The sequence below is a fragment of the Pleurodeles waltl genome, chromosome 4_1, assembly GCF_031143425.1.
Source record: "Pleurodeles waltl isolate 20211129_DDA chromosome 4_1, aPleWal1.hap1.20221129, whole genome shotgun sequence".
NCBI classification, from domain to species: domain Eukaryota; kingdom Metazoa; phylum Chordata; class Amphibia; order Caudata; family Salamandridae; genus Pleurodeles; species Pleurodeles waltl.
In genome coordinates this window covers 53,753,475-53,776,005 of record NC_090442.1, presented here as the reverse complement: position 1 = coordinate 53,776,005, position 22,531 = coordinate 53,753,475, and the positions used below count along the sequence as shown (strand labels likewise).

At 52.6% G+C, this 22,531-nt stretch overlaps 8 non-coding genes across 8 annotated transcripts; 3 read left to right on the top strand and 5 right to left on the bottom strand.

Annotated features, from left to right (window-relative positions):
- Positions 1-911: 911 nt before the first annotated feature.
- TRNAN-GUU (transfer RNA asparagine (anticodon GUU)) lies at positions 912-985 on the bottom strand. The gene has a single exon. It is a non-coding gene; the product is annotated as a tRNA-Asn (tRNA).
- Positions 986-3,142: 2,157 nt separating this feature from the next.
- TRNAN-AUU (transfer RNA asparagine (anticodon AUU)) lies at positions 3,143-3,216 on the bottom strand. The gene has a single exon. It is a non-coding gene; the product is annotated as a tRNA-Asn (tRNA).
- A 3,934-nt stretch (positions 3,217-7,150) lies between these two features.
- Positions 7,151-7,221, top strand: TRNAD-GUC (transfer RNA aspartic acid (anticodon GUC)). Its single transcript has one exon. It is a non-coding gene; the product is annotated as a tRNA-Asp (tRNA).
- A 396-nt stretch (positions 7,222-7,617) lies between these two features.
- Positions 7,618-7,691, bottom strand: TRNAN-GUU (transfer RNA asparagine (anticodon GUU)). Its single transcript has one exon. It is a non-coding gene; the product is annotated as a tRNA-Asn (tRNA).
- A 6,178-nt stretch (positions 7,692-13,869) lies between these two features.
- On the top strand, positions 13,870-13,940 carry TRNAD-GUC (transfer RNA aspartic acid (anticodon GUC)). The gene has a single exon. It is a non-coding gene; the product is annotated as a tRNA-Asp (tRNA).
- Positions 13,941-14,336: 396 nt separating this feature from the next.
- TRNAN-GUU (transfer RNA asparagine (anticodon GUU)) lies at positions 14,337-14,410 on the bottom strand. Its single transcript has one exon. It is a non-coding gene; the product is annotated as a tRNA-Asn (tRNA).
- A 6,162-nt stretch (positions 14,411-20,572) lies between these two features.
- On the top strand, positions 20,573-20,643 carry TRNAG-GCC (transfer RNA glycine (anticodon GCC)). The gene has a single exon. It is a non-coding gene; the product is annotated as a tRNA-Gly (tRNA).
- Positions 20,644-21,039: 396 nt separating this feature from the next.
- On the bottom strand, positions 21,040-21,113 carry TRNAN-GUU (transfer RNA asparagine (anticodon GUU)). The gene has a single exon. It is a non-coding gene; the product is annotated as a tRNA-Asn (tRNA).
- Positions 21,114-22,531: the final 1,418 nt, after the last annotated feature.

Here is a 22,531-nt window from a genome sequence, read left to right as displayed (position 1 = left end):
GCGCGTTAGGGACGCGAAAGAGGGCGCAGGGCGCAGAACTCTGCCCGTTTCTCCCCAGGATTTTGGGGAGGACATGGAATCTGGCCAGGTCAGTGAGTAGGCTTTCCCAGAAGGAAAGTCCAGTGACAGTGGCATGTTGTGAAACACAAGATTGCTGGTGGTCTGGAGGGTGCTTTCTGTCAGCCACTTCTCCCGGGAGCAGCCAGAGAGCAGGCTGATGTCGTGCTCTGTCAAGCACAACACTGGCCCCAAACCACTGTCCTTAGCAAAAGCAGAAACATTCATAGTTTCAGTCTCCTGCATCTGATTCCTGCCATCAGCATGTGAACGTTTGGCAGTCCAAGGCTTGCCATGCAAACTTTGTTCATAGGTGTCCCATGCGAATGCATGGGCCTCATCACTACTGTCTACGGCAGGGCTCTCTGCTCAGCCTATGTAAGTGAAGCATTGGTGGTTCAGTGGTAGAATTCTCGCCTGCCACGCTGGAGGCCCGGGTTTGATTCCTGGCCAATGCAAAGCGCCCTTCTTTTGGCTTTGCTTTAGAAGTCAGAGATATAGACTTGGTCGGGAAAAAAATGTCAAAGAGTGACCCCGACGTGATTTGAACACGCAACCTTCTGATCTGGAGTCAGACGCGCTACCGTTGCGCCACGAGGTCCTTGTGCATGCAGTTCTCATCCCCGGATCAAGAAATGCTTCTGTGCCTTTTATTGGCCGTCAGTACGCCTGTGGTTAAAGTAGAAGGCTTGGTGTCCTGTTTCCAGTCCTATTGGTGGAAATGACTAGAGGTGAAGAGATGAGAGAAGATAGAAATGTTGAGATAGAGCATGTCACGCAGGCAAAGCGAGAGCTCTAAGAGCAAAGCCAGACAGCTGTGTTTTAATTCAGGACTTGATGTAGGCAAAAGCATACGTCCCTGGGTGGGCTTGAACCACCAACCTTTCGGTTAACAGCCGAACGCGCTAACCGATTGCGCCACAGAGACCAACCACCACAGTGAGCGTGTTGGGACTCAATATATGTTTTTACCTTTGTGCTCCTGCCTGCAGCTCTAAGGTCCTGGCATAAGACAGGTAGGCTTAGACTCCATTGTGACATGTCTTACTTCTCTTAGAAGAAGGTTCTGAGTTGCCAGGCAGCTTATCTTCTGCCGGGCACACTTTCCTTTGCAGGCTTTCAGGTTGTGAATCCAGCACTGCTTAGGTGTCCATGTCAGACATGAGCAGCTCATTGAGCCCCACTGTGTGTTTTTTGTGGAGATACAACTCTCAGACTAGAGGGAGCAGGCGGGAAGTGGGTGAGACTCACACAGGGTGGGTGGGGCAGTTAAAGGATGTTATCTAATAGTGTAATCGAGGAGTTGGGTTTTTTGTGCACTACACTTTAACCAGCGATTCTTTCTAAAAGGAAATCCCAGGGCAGTACCCGCAATGAGTGGCATCCCCACACCCGAGGTTGCATTGTGGTAGCTGTTCCCTGAGCCCATAGCCCCTGTCCCCATGTCGCCCTTTCTCCTCGTGTAACTCACCCCAGGTTCGGTGGCTCTGATACTTGCTGCTTCTGCTGCGCGATCATCCCCATGATCTGGGCCTTTGTACGAAATGTCATGTAAGATGACTTTATTCAGCACGGCGTTTGTCATTTGCTTGGTTGTCCTGTCACTGTTGGATGTTTTCTTGCGCAGACTACTGTCTAATGGTGGGAAGGCCACGAGACACGTGACTTTTCTCTTTCCTTGTTAGCATAGTTTCCTGCCACTGTCTTGGTGTGCTGCCAGCCTGTGAGACACGTGTCTTGCCCATCTCAGCTCCACTGTGGCATGTTAGATATGTCTTTGAGCAGAGTCCCGGTCCCAGAGCTGCTGCCTTCTCTGCACTCTGGCTTGTAAGACTGCAGGCAAAGGCCCTCCCTGGCCCCTCAGCCAGATAGATACATTTACCTGCAGGGCTCAGCTTTGGTGAAAGATATTGGCGAGAGAGAGGAAAGGGGACGGCCCGTGGTGCACCCCCTATTTTGCATAGAACCACAGCCTCCTGGGAGGGCAGAGACATGAGGGTTCTCAGGGAAAGCCCTCCCAGGAGTGTTGAAGGGCAGGACGTGAAACACAGCAATCCCGGAATGGCCTGGTCTAAGATGCCTGTGCAATAGGCCTGGCCCTAGGCTTCCGGGGCTCTTCCTCGGCAGAGGCCCCAGTGGTATGAGCCCGACCAGGGCTGTAGGGCGCGTTGGGAGCGCGTTAGGGACGCGAAAGAGGGCGCAGGGCGCAGAACTCTGCCCGTTTCTCCCCAGGATTTTGGGGAGGACAGGGAATCTGGCCAGGTCAGTGACTAGGCTTTCCCAGAAGGAAAGTCCAGTGACAGTGGCATGTTGTGAAACACAAGATTGCTGGTGGTCTGGAGGGTGCTTTCTGTCAGCCACTTCTCCCGGGAGCAGCCAGAGAGCAGGCTGATGTCGTGCTCTGTCAAGCACAACACTGGCCCCAAACCACTGTCCTTAGCAAAAGCAGAAACATTCATAGTTTCAGTCTCCTGCATCTGATTCCTGCCATCAGCATGTGAACGTTTCGCAGTCCAAGGCTTGCCATGCAAACTTTGTTCATAGGTGTCCCATGCGAATGCATGGGCCTCATCACTACTGTCTACGGCAGGGCTCTCTGCTCAGCCTATGTAAGTGAAGCATTGGTGGTTCAGTGGTAGAATTCTCGCCTGCCACGTGGGAGGCCCGGGTTCGATTCCGGGCCAATGCAAAGCGCCCTTCTTTTGGCTTTGCTTTAGAAGTCAGAGATATAGACTTGGTGGGGAAAAAAATGTCAAAGAGTGACCCCGACATGATTTGAACACGCAACCTTCTGATCTGGAGTCAGACGCGCTACCGTTGCGCCACGAGGTCCCTGTGCATGCAGTTCTCAGCCCCGGATCAAGAAATGCTTCTGTGCCTTTTATTGGCCCTCAGTACGCCTGTGGTTAAAGTAGAAGGCTTGGTGGCCCGTTTCCAGTCCTATTGGTGGAAATGACTAGAGGTGAAGAGATGAGAGAAGATAGAAATGTTGAGATAGAGCATGTCACGCAGGCAAAGCGAGAGCTCTAAGAGCAAAGCCAGACAGCTGTGTTTTAATTCAGGACTTGATGTAGGCAAAAGCATACGTCCCTGGGTGGGCTTGAACCACCAACCTTTCGGTTAATAGCCGAACGCACTAACCGATTGCGCCACAGAGACCAACCACCGCAGTGAACGTGTTGGGACTCAATATATGTTTTTACCTTTGTGCTCCTGCCTGCAGCTCTAAGGTCCTGGCATAAGACAGGTAGGCTTAGACTCCATTGTGACATGTCTTACTTCTCTTAGAAGAAGGTTCTGAGTTGCCAGGCAGCTTATCTTCTGCCGGGCACACTTTCCTTTGCAGGCTTTCAGGTTGTGAATCCAGCACTGCTTAGGTGTCCATGTCAGACATGAGCAGCTCATTGAGCCCCACTGTGTGTTTTTTGTGGAGATACAACTCTCAGACTAGAGGGAGCAGGCGGGAAGTGGGTGAGACTCACACAGGGTGGGTGGGGCAGTTAAAGGATGTTATCTAATAGTGTAATCGAGGAGTTGGGTTTTTTGTGCACTACACTTTAACCAGCGATTCTTTCTAAAAGGAAATCCCAGGGCAGTACCCACAATGAGTGGCATCCCCACACCCAAGGTTGCATTGTGGTAGCTGTTCCCTGAGACCCTAGCCCCTGTCCCCATGTCGCCCTTTCTCCTCGTGTAACTCACCTCAGGTTCGGTGGCTCTGATACTTGCTGCTTCTGCGCGATCATCCCCATGATCTGGGCCTTTGTACGAAATGTCATGTAAGATGACTTTATTCAGCACAGCGTTTGTCATTTGCTTGGTTGTCCTGTCACTGTTGGATGTTTTCTTGTGCAGACTACTGTCTAATGGTGGGAAGGCCACGAGACACGTGACTTTTCTCTTTCCTTGTTAGCATAGTTTCCTGCCACTGTCTTGTTGTGCTGCCTGCCTGTGAGACACGTGTCTTGCCCATCTCAGCTCCACTGTGGCATGTTAGATATGTCTTTGAGCAGGGTCCCGGTCCCAGAGCTGCTGCCTTCTCTGCACTCTGGCTTGTAAGACTGCAGGCAAAGGCCCTCCCTGGCCCCTCAGCCAGATAGATACATTTACCTGCAGGGCTCAGCTTTGGTGAAAGATATTGGCGAGAGAGAGGAAAGGGGACGGCCCGTGGTGCACCCCCTATTTTGCATAGAACCACAGCCTCCTGGAAGGGCAGAGACATGAGGGTTCTCAGGGAAAGCCCTCCCAGGAGTGTTGAAGGGCAGGACGTGAAACACAGCAATCCCGGAATGGCCTGGTCTAAGATGCCTGTGCAATAGGCCTGGCCCTAGGCTTCCGGGGCTCTTCCTCGGCAGAGGCCCCAGTGGTATGAGCCCGACCAGGGCTGTAGGGCACGTTGGGAGCGCGTTAGGGACGCGAAAGAGGGCGCAGGGCGCAGAACTCTGCCCGTTTCTCCCCAGGATTTTGGGGAGGACAGGGAATCTGGCCAGGTCAGTGACTAGGCTTTCCCAGAAGGAAAGTCCAGTGACAGTGGCATGTTGTGAAACCCAAGATTGCTGGTGGTCTGGAGGGTGCTTTCTGTCAGCCACTTCTCCCGGGAGCAGCCAGAGAGCAGGCTGATGTCGTGCTCTGTCAAGCACAACACTGGCCCCAAACCACTGTCCTTAGCAAAAGCAGAAACATTCATAGTTTCAGTCTCCTGCATCTGATTCCTGCCATCAGCATGTGAACGTTTGGCAGTCCAAGGCTTGCCATGCAAACTTTGTTCATAGGTGTCCCATGCGAATGCATGGGCCTCATCACTACTGTCTACGGCAGGGCTCTCTGCTCAGCCTATGTAAGTGAAGCATTGGTGGTTGAGTGGTAGAATTCTCGCCTGCCACGCGGGAGGCCCGGGTTCGATTCCCGGCCAATGCAAAGCGCCCTTCTTTTGGCTTTGCTTTAGAAGTCAGAGATATAGACTTGGTGGGGAAAAAAATGTCAAAGAGTGACCCCGACGTGATTTGAACACGCAACCTTCTGATCTGGAGTCAGACGCGCTACCGTTGCGCCACGAGGTCCCTGTGCGTGCAGTTCTCAGCCCCGGATCAAGAAATGCTTCTGTGCCTTTTATTGGCCCTCAGTACGCCTGTGGTTAAAGTAGAAGGCTTGGTGGCCCGTTTCCAGTCCTATTGGTGGAAATGACTAGAGGTGAAGAGATGAGAGAAGATAGAAATGTTGAGATAGAGCATGTCACGCAGGCAAAGCGAGAGCTCTAAGAGCAAAGCCAGACAGCTGTGTTTTAATTCAGGACTTGATGTAGGCAAACGCATACGTCCCTGGGTGGGCTTGAACCACCAACTTTTCGGTTAACAGCCGAACGCGCTAACCGATTGCGCCACAGAGACCAACCAACGCAGTGAGCGTGTTGGGACTCAATATATGTTTTTACCTTTGTGCTCCTGCCTGCAGCTCTAAGGTCCTGGCATAAGACAGGTAGGCTTAGACTCCATTGTGACATGTCTTACTTCTCTTAGAAGAAGGTTCTGAGTTGCCAGGCAGCTTATCTTCTGCCGGGCACACTTTCCTTTGCAGGCTTTCAGGTTGTGAATCCAGCACTGCTTAGGTGTCCATGTCAGACATGAGCAGCTCATTGAGCCCCACTGTGTGTTTTTTGTGGAGATACAACTCTCAGACTAGAGGGAGCAGGCGGGAAGTGGGTGAGACTCACACAGGGTGGGTGGGGCAGTTAAAGGATGTTATCTAATAGTGTAATCGAGGAGTTGGGTTTTTTGTGCACTACACTTTAACCAGCGATTCTTTCTAAAAGGAAATCCCAGGGCAGTACCCGCAATGAGTGGCATCCCCACACCCGAGGTTGCATTGTGGTAGCTGTTCCCTGAGCCCATAGCCCCTGTCCCCATGTCGCCCTTTCTCCTCGTGTAACTCACCCCAGGTTCGGTGGCTCTGATACTTGCTGCTTCTGCTGCGCGATCATCCCCATGATCTGGGCCTTTGTACGAAATGTCATGTAAGATGACTTTATTCAGCACGGCGTTTGTCATTTGCTTGGTTGTCCTGTCACTGTTGGATGTTTTCTTGCGCAGACTACTGTCTAATGGTGGGAAGGCCACGAGACACGTGACTTTTCTCTTTCCTTGTTAGCATAGTTTCCTGCCACTGTCTTGGTGTGCTGCCAGCCTGTGAGACACGTGTCTTGCCCATCTCAGCTCCACTGTGGCATGTTAGATATGTCTTTGAGCAGAGTCCCGGTCCCAGAGCTGCTGCCTTCTCTGCACTCTGGCTTGTAAGACTGCAGGCAAAGGCCCTCCCTGGCCCCTCAGCCAGATAGATACATTTACCTGCAGGGCTCAGATTTGGTGAAAGATATTGGCGAGAGAGAGGAAAGGGGACGGCCCGTGGTGCACCCCCTATTTTGCATAGAACCACAGCCTCCTGGGAGGGCAGAGACATGAGGGTTCTCAGGGAAAGCCCTCCCAGGAGTGTTGAAGGGCAGGACGTGAAACACAGCAATCCCGGAATGGCCTGGTCTAAGATGCCTGTGCAATAGGCCTGGCCCTAGGCTTCCGGGGCTCTTCCTCGGCAGAGGCCCCAGTGGTATGAGCCCGACCAGGGCTGTGCCCGACCAGGGCTGTAGGGCGCGTTGGGAGCGCGTTAGGGACGCGAAAGAGGGCGCAGGGCGCAGAACTCTGCCCGTTTCTCCCCAGGATTTTGGGGAGGACAGGGAATCTGGCCAGGTCAGTGACTAGGCTTTCCCAGAAGGAAAGTCCAGTGACAGTGGCATGTTGTGAAACACAAGATTGCTGGTGGTCTGGAGGGTGCTTTCTGTCAGCCACTTCTCCCGGGAGCAGCCAGAGAGCAGGCTGATGTCGTGCTCTGTCAAGCACAACACTGGCCCCAAACCACTGTCCTTAGCAAAAGCAGAAACATTCATAGTTTCAGTCTCCTGCATCTGATTCCTGCCATCAGCATGTGAACGTTTGGCAGTCCAAGGCTTGCCATGCAAACTTTGTTCATAGGTGTCCCATGCGAATGCATGGGCCTCATCACTACTGTCTACGGCAGGGCTCTCTGCTCAGCCTATGTAAGTGAAGCATTGGTGGTTCAGTGGTAGAATTCTCGCCTGTCACGCGGGAGGCCCGGGTTCGATTCCCGGCCAATGCAAATCGCCCTTCTTTTGGCTTTGCTTTAGAAGTCAGAGATATAGACTTGGTGGGGAAAAAAATGTCAAAGAGTGACCCCGACGTGATTTGAACACGCAACCTTCTGATCTGGAGTCAGACACGCTACCGTTGCGCCACGAGGTCCCTGTGCATGCAGTTTTCAGCCCCGGATCAAGAAATGCTTCTGTGCCTTTTATTGGCCCTCAGTACGCCTGTGGTTAAAGTAGAAGGCTTGGTGGACCGTTTCCAGTCCTATTGGTGGAAATGACTAGAGGTGAAGAGATGAGAGAAGATAGAAATGTTGAGATAGAGCATGTCACGCAGGCAAAGCGAGAGCTCTAAGAGCAAAGCCAGACAGCTGTGTTTTAATTCAGGACTTGATGTAGGCAAAAGCATACGTCCCTGGGTGGGCTTGAACCACCAACCTTTCGGTTAACAGCCGAACGCGCTAACCGATTGCGCCACAGAGACCAACCACCGCAGTGAGCGTGTTGGGACTCAATATATGTTTTTACCTTTGTGCTCCTGCCTGCAGCTCTAAGGTCCTGGCATAAGACAGGTAGGCTTAGACTCCATTGTGACATGTCTTACTTCTCTTAGAAGAAGGTTCTGAGTTGCCAGGCAGCTTATCTTCTGCCGGGCACACTTTCCTTTGCAGGCTTTCAGGTTGTGAATCCAGCACTGCTTAGGTGTCCATGTCAGACATGAGCAGCTCATTGAGCCCCACTGTGTGTTTTTTGTGGAGATACAACTCTCAGACTAGAGGGAGCAGGCGGGAAGTGGGTGAGACTCACACAGGGTGGGTGGGGCAGTTAAAGGATGTTATCTAATAGTGTAATCGAGGAGTTGGGTTTTTTGTGCACTACACTTTAACCAGCGATTCTTTCTAAAAGGAAATCCCAGGGCAGTACCCGCAATGAGTGGCATCCCCACACCCAAGGTTGCATTGTGGTAGCTGTTCCCTGAGACCCTAGCCCCTGTCCCCATGTCGCCCTTTCTCCTCGTGTAACTCACCTCAGGTTCGGTGGCTCTGATACTTGCTGCTTCTGCGCGATCATCCCCATGATCTGGGCCTTTGTACGAAATGTCATGTAAGATGACTTTATTCAGCACAGCGTTTGTCATTTGCTTGGTTGTCCTGTCACTGTTGGATGTTTTCTTGCGCAGACTACTGTCTAATGGTGGGAAGGCCACGAGACACGTGACTTTTCTCTTTCCTTGTTAGCATAGTTTCCTGCCACTGTCTTGGTGTGCTGCCAGCCTGTGAGACACGTGTCTTGCCCATCTCAGCTCCACTGTGGCATGTTAGATATGTCTTTGAGCAGAGTCCCGGTCCCAGAGCTGCTGCCTTCTCTGCACTCTGGCTTGTAAGACTGCAGGCAAAGGCCCTCCCTGGCCCCTCAGCCAGATAGATACATTTACCTGCAGGGCTCAGCTTTGGTGAAAGATATTGGCGAGAGAGAGGAAAGGGGACGGCCCGTGGTGCACCCCCTATTTTGCATAGAACCACAGCCTCCTGGGAGGGCAGAGACATGAGGGTTCTCAGGGAAAGCCCTCCCAGGAGTGTTGAAGGGCAGGACGTGAAACACAGCAATCCCGGAATGGCCTGGTCTAAGATGCCTGTGCAATAGGCCTGGCCCTAGGCTTCCGGGGCTCTTCCTCGGCAGAGGCCCCAGTGGTATGAGCCCGACCAGGGCTGTGCCCGACCAGGGCTGTAGGGCGCGTTGGGAGCACGTTAGGGACGTGAAAGAGGGCGCAGGGCGCAGAACTCTGCCCGTTTCTCCCCAGGATTTTGGGGAGGACAGGGAATCTGGCCAGGTCAGTGACTAGGCTTTCCCAGAAGGAAAGTCCAGTGACAGTGGCATGTTGTGAAACACAAGATTGCTGGTGGTCTGGAGGGTGCTTTCTGTCAGCCACTTCTCCCGGGAGCAGCCAGAGAGCAGGCTGATGTCGTGCTCTGTCAAGCACAACACTGGCCCCAAACCACTGTCCTTAGCAAAAGCAGAAACATTCATAGTTTCAGTCTCCTGCATCTGATTCCTGCCATCAGCATGTGAACGTTTGGCAGTCCAAGGCTTGCCATGCAAACTTTGTTCATAGGTGTCCCATGCGAATGCATGGGCCTCATCACTACTGTCTACGGCAGGGCTCTCTGCTCAGCCTATGTAAGTGAAGCATTGGTGGTTCAGTGGTAGAATTCTCGCCTGCCACGCGGGAGGCCCGGGTTCGATTCCTGGCCAATGCAAAGCGCCCTTCTTTTGGCTTTGCTTTAGAAGTCAGAGATATAGACTTGGTGGGGAAAAAAATGTCAAAGAGTGACCCCGACGTGATTTGAACACGCAACCTTCTGATCTGGAGTCAGACGCGCTACCGTTGCGCCACGAGGTCCCTGTGCATGCAATTCTCAGCCCCGGATCAAGAAATGCTTCTGTGCCTTTTATTGGCCCTCAGTACGCCTGTGGTTAAAGTAGAAGGCTTGGTGGCCCGTTTCCAGTCCTATTGGTGGAAATGACTAGAGGTGAAGAGATGAGAGAAGATAGAAATGTTCAGATAGAGCATGTCACGCAGGCAAAGCGAGAGCTCTAAGAGCAAAGCCAGACAGCTGTGTTTTAATTCAGGACTTGATGTAGGCAAAAGCATACGTCCCTGGGTGGGCTTGAACCACCAACCTTTCGGTTAACAGCCAAACGCGCTAACCGATTGCGCCACAGAGACCAACCGCCGCAGTGAGCGTGTTGGGACTCAATATATGTTTTTACCTTTGTGCTCCTGCCTGCAGCTCTAAGGTCCTGGCATAAGACAGGTAGGCTTAGACTCCATTGTGACATGTCTTACTTCTCTTAGAAGAAGGTTCTGAGTTGCCAGGCAGCTTATCTTCTGCCGGGCACACTTTCCTTTGCAGGCTTTCAGGTTGTGAATCCAGCACTGCTTAGGTGTCCATGTCAGACATGAGCAGCTCATTGAGCCCCACTGTGTGTTTTTTGTGGAGATACAACTCTCAGACTAGAGGGAGCAGGCGGGAAGTGGGTGAGACTCACACAGGGTGGGTGGGGCAGTTAAAGGATGTTATCTAATAGTGTAATCGAGGAGTTGGGTTTTTTGTGCACTACACTTTAACCAGCGATTCTTTCTAAAAGGAAATCCCAGGGCAGTACCCGCAATGAGTGGCATCCCCACACCCGAGGTTGCATTGTGGTAGCTGTTCCCTGAGCCCCTAGCCCCTGTCCCCATGTCGCCCTTTCTCCTCGTGTAACTCACCTCAGGTTCGGTGGCTCTGATACTTGCTGCTTCTGCGCGATCATCCCCATGATCTGGGCCTTTGTACGAAATGTCATGTAAGATGACTTTATTCAGCACAGCGTTTGTCATTTGCTTGGTTGTCCTGTCACTGTTGGATGTTTTCTTGCGCAGACTACTGTCTAATGGTGGGAAGGCCACGAGACACGTGACTTTTCTCTTTCCTTGTTAGCATAGTTTCCTGCCACTGTCTTGGTGTGCTGCCAGCCTGTGAGACACGTGTCTTGCCCATCTCAGCTCCACTGTGGCATGTTAGATATGTCTTTGAGCAGAGTCCCGGTCCCAGAGCTGCTGCCTTCTCTGCACTCTGGCTTGTAAGACTGCAGGCAAAGGCCCTCCCTGGCCCCTCAGCCAGATAGATACATTTACCTGCAGGGCTCAGCTTTGGTGAAAGATATTGGCGAGAGAGAGGAAAGGGGACGGCCCGTGGTGCACCCCCTATTTTGCATAGAACCACAGCCTCCTGGGAGGGCAGAGACATGAGGGTTCTCAGGGAAAGCCCTCCCAGGAGTGTTGAAGGGCAGGACGTGAAACACAGCAATCCCGGAATGGCCTGGTCTAAGATGCCTGTGCAATAGGCCTGGCCCTAGGCTTCCGGGGCTCTTCCTCGGCAGAGGCCCCAGTGGTATGAGCCCGACCAGGGCTGTAGGGCACGTTGGGAGCGCGTTAGGGACGCGAAAGAGGGCGCAGGGCGCAGAACTCTGCCCGTTTCTCCCCAGGATTTTGGGGAGGACAGGGAATCTGGCCAGGTCAGTGACTAGGCTTTCCCAGAAGGAAAGTCCAGTGACAGTGGCATGTTGTGAAACCCAAGATTGCTGGTGGTCTGGAGGGTGCTTTCTGTCAGCCACTTCTCCCGGGAGCAGCCAGAGAGCAGGCTGATGTCGTGCTCTGTCAAGCACAACACTGGCCCCAAACCACTGTCCTTAGCAAAAGCAGAAACATTCATAGTTTCAGTCTCCTGCATCTGATTCCTGCCATCAGCATGTGAACGTTTGGCAGTCCAAGGCTTGCCATGCAAACTTTGTTCATAGGTGTCCCATGCGAATGCATGGGCCTCATCACTACTGTCTACGGCAGGGCTCTCTGCTCAGCCTATGTAAGTGAAGCATTGGTGGTTGAGTGGTAGAATTCTCGCCTGCCACGCGGGAGGCCCGGGTTTGATTCCCGGCCAATGCAAAGCGCCCTTCTTTTGGCTTTGCTTTAGAAGTCAGAGATATAGACTTGGTGGGGAAAAAAATGTCAAAGAGTGACCCCGACGTGATTTGAACACGCAACCTTCTGATCTGGAGTCAGACGCGCTACCGTTGCGCCACGAGGTCCCTGTGCGTGCAGTTCTCAGCCCCGGATCAAGAAATGCTTCTGTGCCTTTTATTGGCCCTCAGTACGCCTGTGGTTAAAGTAGAAGGCTTGGTGGCCCGTTTCCAGTCCTATTGGTGGAAATGACTAGAGGTGAAGAGATGAGAGAAGATAGAAATGTTGAGATAGAGCATGTCACGCAGGCAAAGCGAGAGCTCTAAGAGCAAAGCCAGACAGCTGTGTTTTAATTCAGGACTTGATGTAGGCAAACGCATACGTCCCTGGGTGGGCTTGAACCACCAACTTTTCGGTTAACAGCCGAACGCGCTAACCGATTGCGCCACAGAGACCAACCAACGCAGTGAGCGTGTTGGGACTCAATATATGTTTTTACCTTTGTGCTCCTGCCTGCAGCTCTAAGGTCCTGGCATAAGACAGGTAGGCTTAGACTCCATTGTGACATGTCTTACTTCTCTTAGAAGAAGGTTCTGAGTTGCCAGGCAGCTTATCTTCTGCCGGGCACACTTTCCTTTGCAGGCTTTCAGGTTGTGAATCCAGCACTGCTTAGGTGTCCATGTCAGACATGAGCAGCTCATTGAGCCCCACTGTGTGTTTTTTGTGGAGATACAACTCTCAGACTAGAGGGAGCAGGCGGGAAGTGGGTGAGACTCACACAGGGTGGGTGGGGCAGTTAAAGGATGTTATCTAATAGTGTAATCGAGGAGTTGGGTTTTTTGTGCACTACACTTTAACCAGCGATTCTTTCTAAAAGGAAATCCCAGGGCAGTACCCGCAATGAGTGGCATCCCCACACCCGAGGTTGCATTGTGGTAGCTGTTCCCTGAGCCCATAGCCCCTGTCCCCATGTCGCCCTTTCTCCTCGTGTAACTCACCCCAGGTTCGGTGGCTCTGATACTTGCTGCTTCTGCTGCGCGATCATCCCCATGATCTGGGCCTTTGTACGAAATGTCATGTAAGATGACTTTATTCAGCACGGCGTTTGTCATTTGCTTGGTTGTCCTGTCACTGTTGGATGTTTTCTTGCGCAGACTACTGTCTAATGGTGGGAAGGCCACGAGACACGTGACTTTTCTCTTTCCTTGTTAGCATAGTTTCCTGCCACTGTCTTGGTGTGCTGCCAGCCTGTGAGACACGTGTCTTGCCCATCTCAGCTCCACTGTGGCATGTTAGATATGTCTTTGAGCAGAGTCCCGGTCCCAGAGCTGCTGCCTTCTCTGCACTCTGGCTTGTAAGACTGCAGGCAAAGGCCCTCCCTGGCCCCTCAGCCAGATAGATACATTTACCTGCAGGGCTCAGATTTGGTGAAAGATATTGGCGAGAGAGAGGAAAGGGGACGGCCCGTGGTGCACCCCCTATTTTGCATAGAACCACAGCCTCCTGGGAGGGCAGAGACATGAGGGTTCTCAGGGAAAGCCCTCCCAGGAGTGTTGAAGGGCAGGACGTGAAACACAGCAATCCCGGAATGGCCTGGTCTAAGATGCCTGTGCAATAGGCCTGGCCCTAGGCTTCCGGGGCTCTTCCTCGGCAGAGGCCCCAGTGGTATGAGCCCGACCAGGGCTGTGCCCGACCAGGGCTGTAGGGCGCGTTGGGAGCGCGTTAGGGACGCGAAAGAGGGCGCAGGGCGCAGAACTCTGCCCGTTTCTCCCCAGGATTTTGGGGAGGACAGGGAATCTGGCCAGGTCAGTGACTAGGCTTTCCCAGAAGGAAAGTCCAGTGACAGTGGCATGTTGTGAAACACAAGATTGCTGGTGGTCTGGAGGGTGCTTTCTGTCAGCCACTTCTCCCGGGAGCAGCCAGAGAGCAGGCTGATGTCGTGCTCTGTCAAGCACAACACTGGCCCCAAACCACTGTCCTTAGCAAAAGCAGAAACATTCATAGTTTCAGTCTCCTGCATCTGATTCCTGCCATCAGCATGTGAACGTTTGGCAGTCCAAGGCTTGCCATGCAAACTTTGTTCATAGGTGTCCCATGCGAATGCATGGGCCTCATCACTACTGTCTACGGCAGGGCTCTCTGCTCAGCCTATGTAAGTGAAGCATTGGTGGTTCAGTGGTAGAATTCTCGCCTGTCACGCGGGAGGCCCGGGTTCGATTCCCGGCCAATGCAAATCGCCCTTCTTTTGGCTTTGCTTTAGAAGTCAGAGATATAGACTTGGTGGGGAAAAAAATGTCAAAGAGTGACCCCGACGTGATTTGAACACGCAACCTTCTGATCTGGAGTCAGACACGCTACCGTTGCGCCACGAGGTCCCTGTGCATGCAGTTTTCAGCCCCGGATCAAGAAATGCTTCTGTGCCTTTTATTGGCCCTCAGTACGCCTGTGGTTAAAGTAGAAGGCTTGGTGGACCGTTTCCAGTCCTATTGGTGGAAATGACTAGAGGTGAAGAGATGAGAGAAGATAGAAATGTTGAGATAGAGCATGTCACGCAGGCAAAGCGAGAGCTCTAAGAGCAAAGCCAGACAGCTGTGTTTTAATTCAGGACTTGATGTAGGCAAAAGCATACGTCCCTGGGTGGGCTTGAACCACCAACCTTTCGGTTAACAGCCGAACGCGCTAACCGATTGCGCCACAGAGACCAACCACCGCAGTGAGCGTGTTGGGACTCAATATATGTTTTTACCTTTGTGCTCCTGCCTGCAGCTCTAAGGTCCTGGCATAAGACAGGTAGGCTTAGACTCCATTGTGACATGTCTTACTTCTCTTAGAAGAAGGTTCTGAGTTGCCAGGCAGCTTATCTTCTGCCGGGCACACTTTCCTTTGCAGGCTTTCAGGTTGTGAATCCAGCACTGCTTAGGTGTCCATGTCAGACATGAGCAGCTCATTGAGCCCCACTGTGTGTTTTTTGTGGAGATACAACTCTCAGACTAGAGGGAGCAGGCGGGAAGTGGGTGAGACTCACACAGGGTGGGTGGGGCAGTTAAAGGATGTTATCTAATAGTGTAATCGAGGAGTTGGGTTTTTTGTGCACTACACTTTAACCAGCGATTCTTTCTAAAAGGAAATCCCAGGGCAGTACCCGCAATGAGTGGCATCCCCACACCCAAGGTTGCATTGTGGTAGCTGTTCCCTGAGACCCTAGCCCCTGTCCCCATGTCGCCCTTTCTCCTCGTGTAACTCACCTCAGGTTCGGTGGCTCTGATACTTGCTGCTTCTGCGCGATCATCCCCATGATCTGGGCCTTTGTACGAAATGTCATGTAAGATGACTTTATTCAGCACAGCGTTTGTCATTTGCTTGGTTGTCCTGTCACTGTTGGATGTTTTCTTGCGCAGACTACTGTCTAATGGTGGGAAGGCCACGAGACACGTGACTTTTCTCTTTCCTTGTTAGCATAGTTTCCTGCCACTGTCTTGGTGTGCTGCCAGCCTGTGAGACACGTGTCTTGCCCATCTCAGCTCCACTGTGGCATGTTAGATATGTCTTTGAGCAGAGTCCCGGTCCCAGAGCTGCTGCCTTCTCTGCACTCTGGCTTGTAAGACTGCAGGCAAAGGCCCTCCCTGGCCCCTCAGCCAGATAGATACATTTACCTGCAGGGCTCAGCTTTGGTGAAAGATATTGGCGAGAGAGAGGAAAGGGGACGGCCCGTGGTGCACCCCCTATTTTGCATAGAACCACAGCCTCCTGGGAGGGCAGAGACATGAGGGTTCTCAGGGAAAGCCCTCCCAGGAGTGTTGAAGGGCAGGACGTGAAACACAGCAATCCCGGAATGGCCTGGTCTAAGATGCCTGTGCAATAGGCCTGGCCCTAGGCTTCCGGGGCTCTTCCTCGGCAGAGGCCCCAGTGGTATGAGCCCGACCAGGGCTGTGCCCGACCAGGGCTGTAGGGCGCGTTGGGAGCACGTTAGGGACGTGAAAGAGGGCGCAGGGCGCAGAACTCTGCCCGTTTCTCCCCAGGATTTTGGGGAGGACAGGGAATCTGGCCAGGTCAGTGACTAGGCTTTCCCAGAAGGAAAGTCCAGTGACAGTGGCATGTTGTGAAACACAAGATTGCTGGTGGTCTGGAGGGTGCTTTCTGTCAGCCACTTCTCCCGGGAGCAGCCAGAGAGCAGGCTGATGTCGTGCTCTGTCAAGCACAACACTGGCCCCAAACCACTGTCCTTAGCAAAAGCAGAAACATTCATAGTTTCAGTCTCCTGCATCTGATTCCTGCCATCAGCATGTGAACGTTTGGCAGTCCAAGGCTTGCCATGCAAACTTTGTTCATAGGTGTCCCATGCGAATGCATGGGCCTCATCACTACTGTCTACGGCAGGGCTCTCTGCTCAGCCTATGTAAGTGAAGCATTGGTGGTTCAGTGGTAGAATTCTCGCCTGCCACGCGGGAGGCCCGGGTTCGATTCCTGGCCAATGCAAAGCGCCCTTCTTTTGGCTTTGCTTTAGAAGTCAGAGATATAGACTTGGTGGGGAAAAAAATGTCAAAGAGTGACCCCGACGTGATTTGAACACGCAACCTTCTGATCTGGAGTCAGACGCGCTACCGTTGCGCCACGAGGTCCCTGTGCATGCAATTCTCAGCCCCGGATCAAGAAATGCTTCTGTGCCTTTTATTGGCCCTCAGTACGCCTGTGGTTAAAGTAGAAGGCTTGGTGGCCCGTTTCCAGTCCTATTGGTGGAAATGACTAGAGGTGAAGAGATGAGAGAAGATAGAAATGTTCAGATAGAGCATGTCACGCAGGCAAAGCGAGAGCTCTAAGAGCAAAGCCAGACAGCTGTGTTTTAATTCAGGACTTGATGTAGGCAAAAGCATACGTCCCTGGGTGGGCTTGAACCACCAACCTTTCGGTTAACAGCCAAACGCGCTAACCGATTGCGCCACAGAGACCAACCGCCGCAGTGAGCGTGTTGGGACTCAATATATGTTTTTACCTTTGTGCTCCTGCCTGCAGCTCTAAGGTCCTGGCATAAGACAGGTAGGCTTAGACTCCATTGTGACATGTCTTACTTCTCTTAGAAGAAGGTTCTGAGTTGCCAGGCAGCTTATCTTCTGCCGGGCACACTTTCCTTTGCAGGCTTTCAGGTTGTGAATCCAGCACTGCTTAGGTGTCCATGTCAGACATGAGCAGCTCATTGAGCCCCACTGTGTGTTTTTTGTGGAGATACAACTCTCAGACTAGAGGGAGCAGGCGGGAAGTGGGTGAGACTCACACAGGGTGGGTGGGGCAGTTAAAGGATGTTATCTAATAGTGTAATCGAGGAGTTGGGTTTTTTGTGCACTACACTTTAACCAGCGATTCTTTCTAAAAGGAAATCCCAGGGCAGTACCCGCAATGAGTGGCATCCCCACACCCGAGGTTGCATTGTGGTAGCTGTTCCCTGAGCCCCTAGCCCCTGTCCCCATGTCGCCCTTTCTCCTCGTGTAACTCACCTCAGGTTCGGTGGCTCTGATACTTGCTGCTTCTGCGCGATCATCCCCATGATCTGGGCCTTTGTACGAAATGTCATGTAAGATGACTTTATTCAGCACAGCGTTTGTCATTTGCTTGGTTGTCCTGTCACTGTTGGATGTTTTCTTGCGCAGACTACTGTCTAATGGTGGGAAGGCCACGAGACACGTGACTTTTCTCTTTCCTTGTTAGCATAGTTTCCTGCCACTGTCTTGGTGTGCTGCCAGCCTGTGAGACACGTGTCTTGCCCATCTCAGCTCCACTGTGGCATGTTAGATATGTCTTTGAGCAGAGTCCCGGTCCCAGAGCTGCTGCCTTCTCTGCACTCTGGCTTGTAAGACTGCAGGCAAAGGCCCTCCCTGGCCCCTCAGCCAGATAGATACATTTACCTGCAGGGCTCAGCTTTGGTGAAAGATATTGGCGAGAGAGAGGAAAGGGGACGGCCCGTGGTGCACCCCCTATTTTGCATAGAACCACAGCCTCCTGGGAGGGCAGAGACATGAGGGTTCTCAGGGAAAGCCCTCCCAGGAGTGTTGAAGGGCAGGACGTGAAACACAGCAATCCCGGAATGGCCTGGTCTAAGATGCCTGTGCAATAGGCTTGGCCCTAGGCTTCCGGGGCTCTTCCTCGGCAGAGGCCCCAGTGGTATGAGCCCGACCAGGGCTGTAGAGCGCGTTGGGAGCGCGTTAGGGACGCGAAAGAGGGCGCAGGGTGCAGAACTCTGCCCGTTTCTCCCCAGGATTTTGGGGAGGACAGGGAATCTGGCCAGGTCAGTGACTAGGCTTTCCCAGAAGGAAAGTCCAGTGACAGTGGCATGTTGTGAAACACAAGATTGCTGGTGGTCTGGAGGGTGCTTTCTGTCAGCCACTTCTCCCGGGAGCAGCCAGAGAGCAGGCTGATGTCGTGCTCTGTCAAGCACAACACTGGCCCCAAACCACTGTCCTTAGCAAAAGCAGAAACATTCATAGTTTCAGTCTCCTGCATCTGATTCCTGCCATCAGCATGTGAACGTTTGGCAGTCCAAGGCTTGCCATGCAAACCTTGTTCATAGGTGTCCCATGCGAATGCATGGGCCTCATCACTACTGTCTACGGCAGGGCTCTCTGCTCAACCTACGTAAGTGAAGCATTGGTGGTTCAGTGGTAGAATTCTCGCCTGCCACGCGGGAGGCCCGGATTCGATTCCCGGCCAATGCAAAGCGCCCTTCTTTTGGCTTTGCTTTAGAAGTCAGAGATATAGACTTGGTGGGGAAAAAAATGTCAAAGAGTGACCCCGACGTGATTTGAACACGCAACCTTCTGATCTGGAGTCAGACGCGCTACCGTTGCGCCACGAGGTCCCTGTGCGTGCAGTTCTCAGCCCCGGATCAAGAAATGCTTCTGTGCCTTTTATTGGCCCTCAGTACGCCTGTGGTTAAAGTAGAAGGCTTGGTGTCCCGTTTGCAGTCCTATTGGTGGAAATGACTAGAGGTGAAGAGATGAGAGAAGATAGAAATGTTGAGATAGAGCATGTCACGCAGGCAAAGCGAGAGCTCTAAGAGCAAAGCCAGACAGCTGTGTTTTAATTCAGGACTTGATGTAGGCAAAAGCATACGTCCCTGGGTGGGCTTGAACCACCAACCTTTCGGTTAACAGCCGAACGCACTAACCAATTGCGCCACAGACACCAACCACCGCAGTGAGCGTGTTGGGACTCAATATATGTTTTTACCTTTGTGCTCCTGCCTGCAGCTCTAAGGTCCTGGCATAAGACAGGTAGGCTTAGACTCCATTGTGACATGTCTTACTTCTCTTAGAAGAAGGTTCTGAGTTGCCAGGCAGCTTATCTTCTGCCGGGCACACTTTCCTTTGCAGGCTTTCAGGTTGTGAATCCAGCACTGCTTAGGTGTCCATGTCAGACATGAGCAGCTCATTGAGCCCCACTGTGTGTTTTTTGTGGAGATACAACTCTCAGACTAGAGGGAGCAGGCGGGAAGTGGGTGAGACTCACACAGGGTGGGTGGGGCAGTTAAAGGATGTTATCTAATAGTGTAATCGAGGAGTTGGGTTTTTTGTGCACTACACTTTAACCAGCGATTCTTTCTAAAAGGAAATCCCAGGGCAGTACCCGCAATGAGTGGCATCCCCACACCCGAGGTTGCATTGTGGTAGCTGTTCCCTGAGCCCATAGCCCCTGTCCCCATGTCGCCCTTTCTCCTCGTGTAACTCACCCCAAGTTCGGTGGCTCTGATACTTGCTGCTTCTGCTGCGCGATCATCCCCATGATCTGGGCCTTTGTACGAAATGTCATGTAAGATGACTTTATTCAGCACGGCGTTTGTCATTTGCTTGGTTGTCCTGTCACTGTTGGATGTTTTCTTGCGCAGACTACTGTCTAATGGTGGGAAGGCCACGAGACACGTGACTTTTCTCTTTCCTTGTTAGCATAGTTTCCTGCCACTGTCTTGGTGTGCTGCCAGCCTGTGAGACACGTGTCTTGCCCATCTCAGCTCCACTGTGGCATGTTAGATATGTCTTTGAGCAGAGTCCCGGTCCCAGAGCTGCTGCCTTCTCTGCACTCTGGCTTGTAAGACTGCAGGCAAAGGCCCTCCCTGGCCCCTCAGCCAGATAGATACATTTACCTGCAGGGCTCAGCTTTGGTGAAAGATATTGGCGAGAGAGAGGAAAGGGGACGGCCCGTGGTGCACCCCCTATTTTGCATAGAACCACAGCCTCCTGGGAGGGCAGAGACATGAGGGTTCTCAGGGAAAGCCCTCCCAGGAGTGTTGAAGGGCAGGACGTGAAACACAGCAATCCCGGAATGGCCTGGTCTAAGATGCCTGTGCAATAGGCCTGGCCCTAGGCTTCCGGGGCTCTTCCTCGGCAGAGGCCCCAGTGGTATGAGCCCGACCAGGGCTGTAGGGCGCGTTGGGAGCGCGTTAGGGACGCGAAAGAGGGCGCAGGGCGCAGAACTCTGCCCGTTTCTCCCCAGGATTTTGGGGAGGACAGGGAATCTGGCCAGGTCAGTGACTAGGCTTTCCCAGAAGGAAAGTCCAGTGACAGTGGCATGTTGTGAAACACAAGATTGCTGGTGGTCTGGAGGGTGCTTTCTGTCAGCCACTTCTCCCGGGAGCAGCCAGAGAGCAGGCTGATGTTGTGCTCTGTCAAGCACAACACTGGCCCCAAACCACTGTCCTTAGCAAAAGCAGAAACATTCATAGTTTCAGTCTCCTGCATCTGATTCCTGCCATCAGCATGTGAACGTTTGGCAGTCCAAGGCTTGCCATGCAAACTTTGTTCATAGGTGTCCCATGCGAATGCATGGGCCTCATCACTACTGTCTACGGCAGGGCTCTCTGCTCAGGTTATCTAAGTGAAGCATTGGTGGTTCAGTGGTAGAATTCTCGCCTGCCACGCGGGAGGCCCGGGTTCGATTCCCGGCCAATGCAAAGCGCCCTTCTTTTGGCTTTGCTTTAGAAGTCAGAGATATAGACTTGGTTGGGAAAAAAATGTCAAAGAGTGACACCAACGTGATTTGAACACGCAACCTTCTGATCTGGAGTCAGACGCGCTACCGTTGCGCCACGAGGTCCCTGTGCATGCAGTTCTCAGCCCCGGATCAAGAAATGCTTCTGTGCCTTTTATTGGCCCTCAGTACGCCTGTGGTTAAAGTAGAAGGCTTGGTGTCCCGTTTGCAGTCCTATTGGTGGAAATGACTAGAGGTGAAGAGATGAGAGAAGATAGAAATGTTGAGATAGAGCATGTCACGCAGGCAAAGCGAGAGCTCTAAGAGCAAAGCCAGACAGCTGTGTTTTAATTCAGGACTTGATGTAGGCAAAAGCATACGTCCCTGGGTGGGCTTGAACCACCAACCTTTCGGTTAACAGCCGAACGCGCTAACCGATTGCGCCACAGAGACCAACCACCGCAGTAAGCGTGTTGGGACTCAATATATGTTTTTACCTTTGTGCTCCTGCCTGCAGCTCTAAGGTCCTGGCATAACACAGGTAGGCTTAGACTCCATTGTGACATGTCTTACTTCTCTTAGAAGAAGGTTCTGAGTTGCCAGGCAGCTTATCTTCTGCCGGGCACACTTTCCTTTGCAGGCTTTCAGGTTGTGAATCCAGCACTGCTTAGGTGTCCATGTCAGACATGAGCAGCTCATTGAGCCCCACTGTGTGTTTTTTGTGGAGATACAACTCTCAGACTAGAGGGAGCAGGCGGGAAGTGGGTGAGACTCACACAGGGTGGGTGGGGCAGTTAAAGGATGTTATCTAATAGTGTAATCGAGGAGTTGGGTTTTTTGTGCACTACACTTTAACCAGCGATTCTTTCTAAAAGGAAATCCCAGGGCAGTACCCGCAATGAGTGGCATCCCCACACCCGAGGTTGCATTGTGGTAGCTGTTCCCTGAGCCCCTAGCCCCTGATCCCATGTCGCCCTTTCTCCTCGTGTAACTCACCCCAGGTTCGGTGGCTCTGATACTTGCTGATTCTGCTGCACGATCATCCCCATGATCTGGGCCTTTGTACGAAATGTCATGTAAGATGACTTTATTCAGCACGGCGTTTGTCATTTGCTTGGTTGTCCTGTCACTGTTGAATGTTTTCTTGCGCAGACTACTGTCTAATGGTGGGAAGGCCACGAGACATGTGACTTTTCTCTTTCCTTGTTAGCATAGTTTCCTGCCACTGTCTTGGTGTGCTGCCAGCCTGTGAGACACGTGTCTTGCCCATCTCAGCTCCACTGTGGCATGTTAGATATGTCTTTGAGCAGAGTCCCGGTCCCAGAGCTGCTGCCTTCTCTGCACTCTGGCTTGTAAGACTGCAGGCAAAGGCCCTCCCTGGCCCCTCAGCCAGATAGATACATTTACCTGCAGGGCTCAGCTTTGGTGAAAGATATTGGCGAGAGAGAGGAAAGGGGACGGCCCGTGGTGCACCCCCTATTTTGCATAGAACCACAGCCTCCTGGGAGGGCAGAGACATGAGGGTTCTCAGGGAAAGCCCTCCCAGGAGTGTTGAAGGGCAGGACGTGAAACACAGCAATCCCAGAATGGCCTGGTCTAAGATGCCTGTGCAATAGGCCTGGCCCTAGGCTTCCGGGGCTCTTCCTCTGCAGAGGCCCCAGTGGTATGAGCCCGACCAGGGCTGTGCCCGACCAGGGCTGTAGGGCGCGTTGGGAGCGCGTTAGGGACGCGAAAGAGGGCGCAGGGCGCAGAACTCTGCCCGTTTCTCCCCAGGATTTTGGGGAGGACAGGGAATCTGGCCAGGTCAGTGACTAGGCTTTCCCAGAAGGAAAGTCCAGTGACAGTGGCATGTTGTGAAACACAAGATTGCT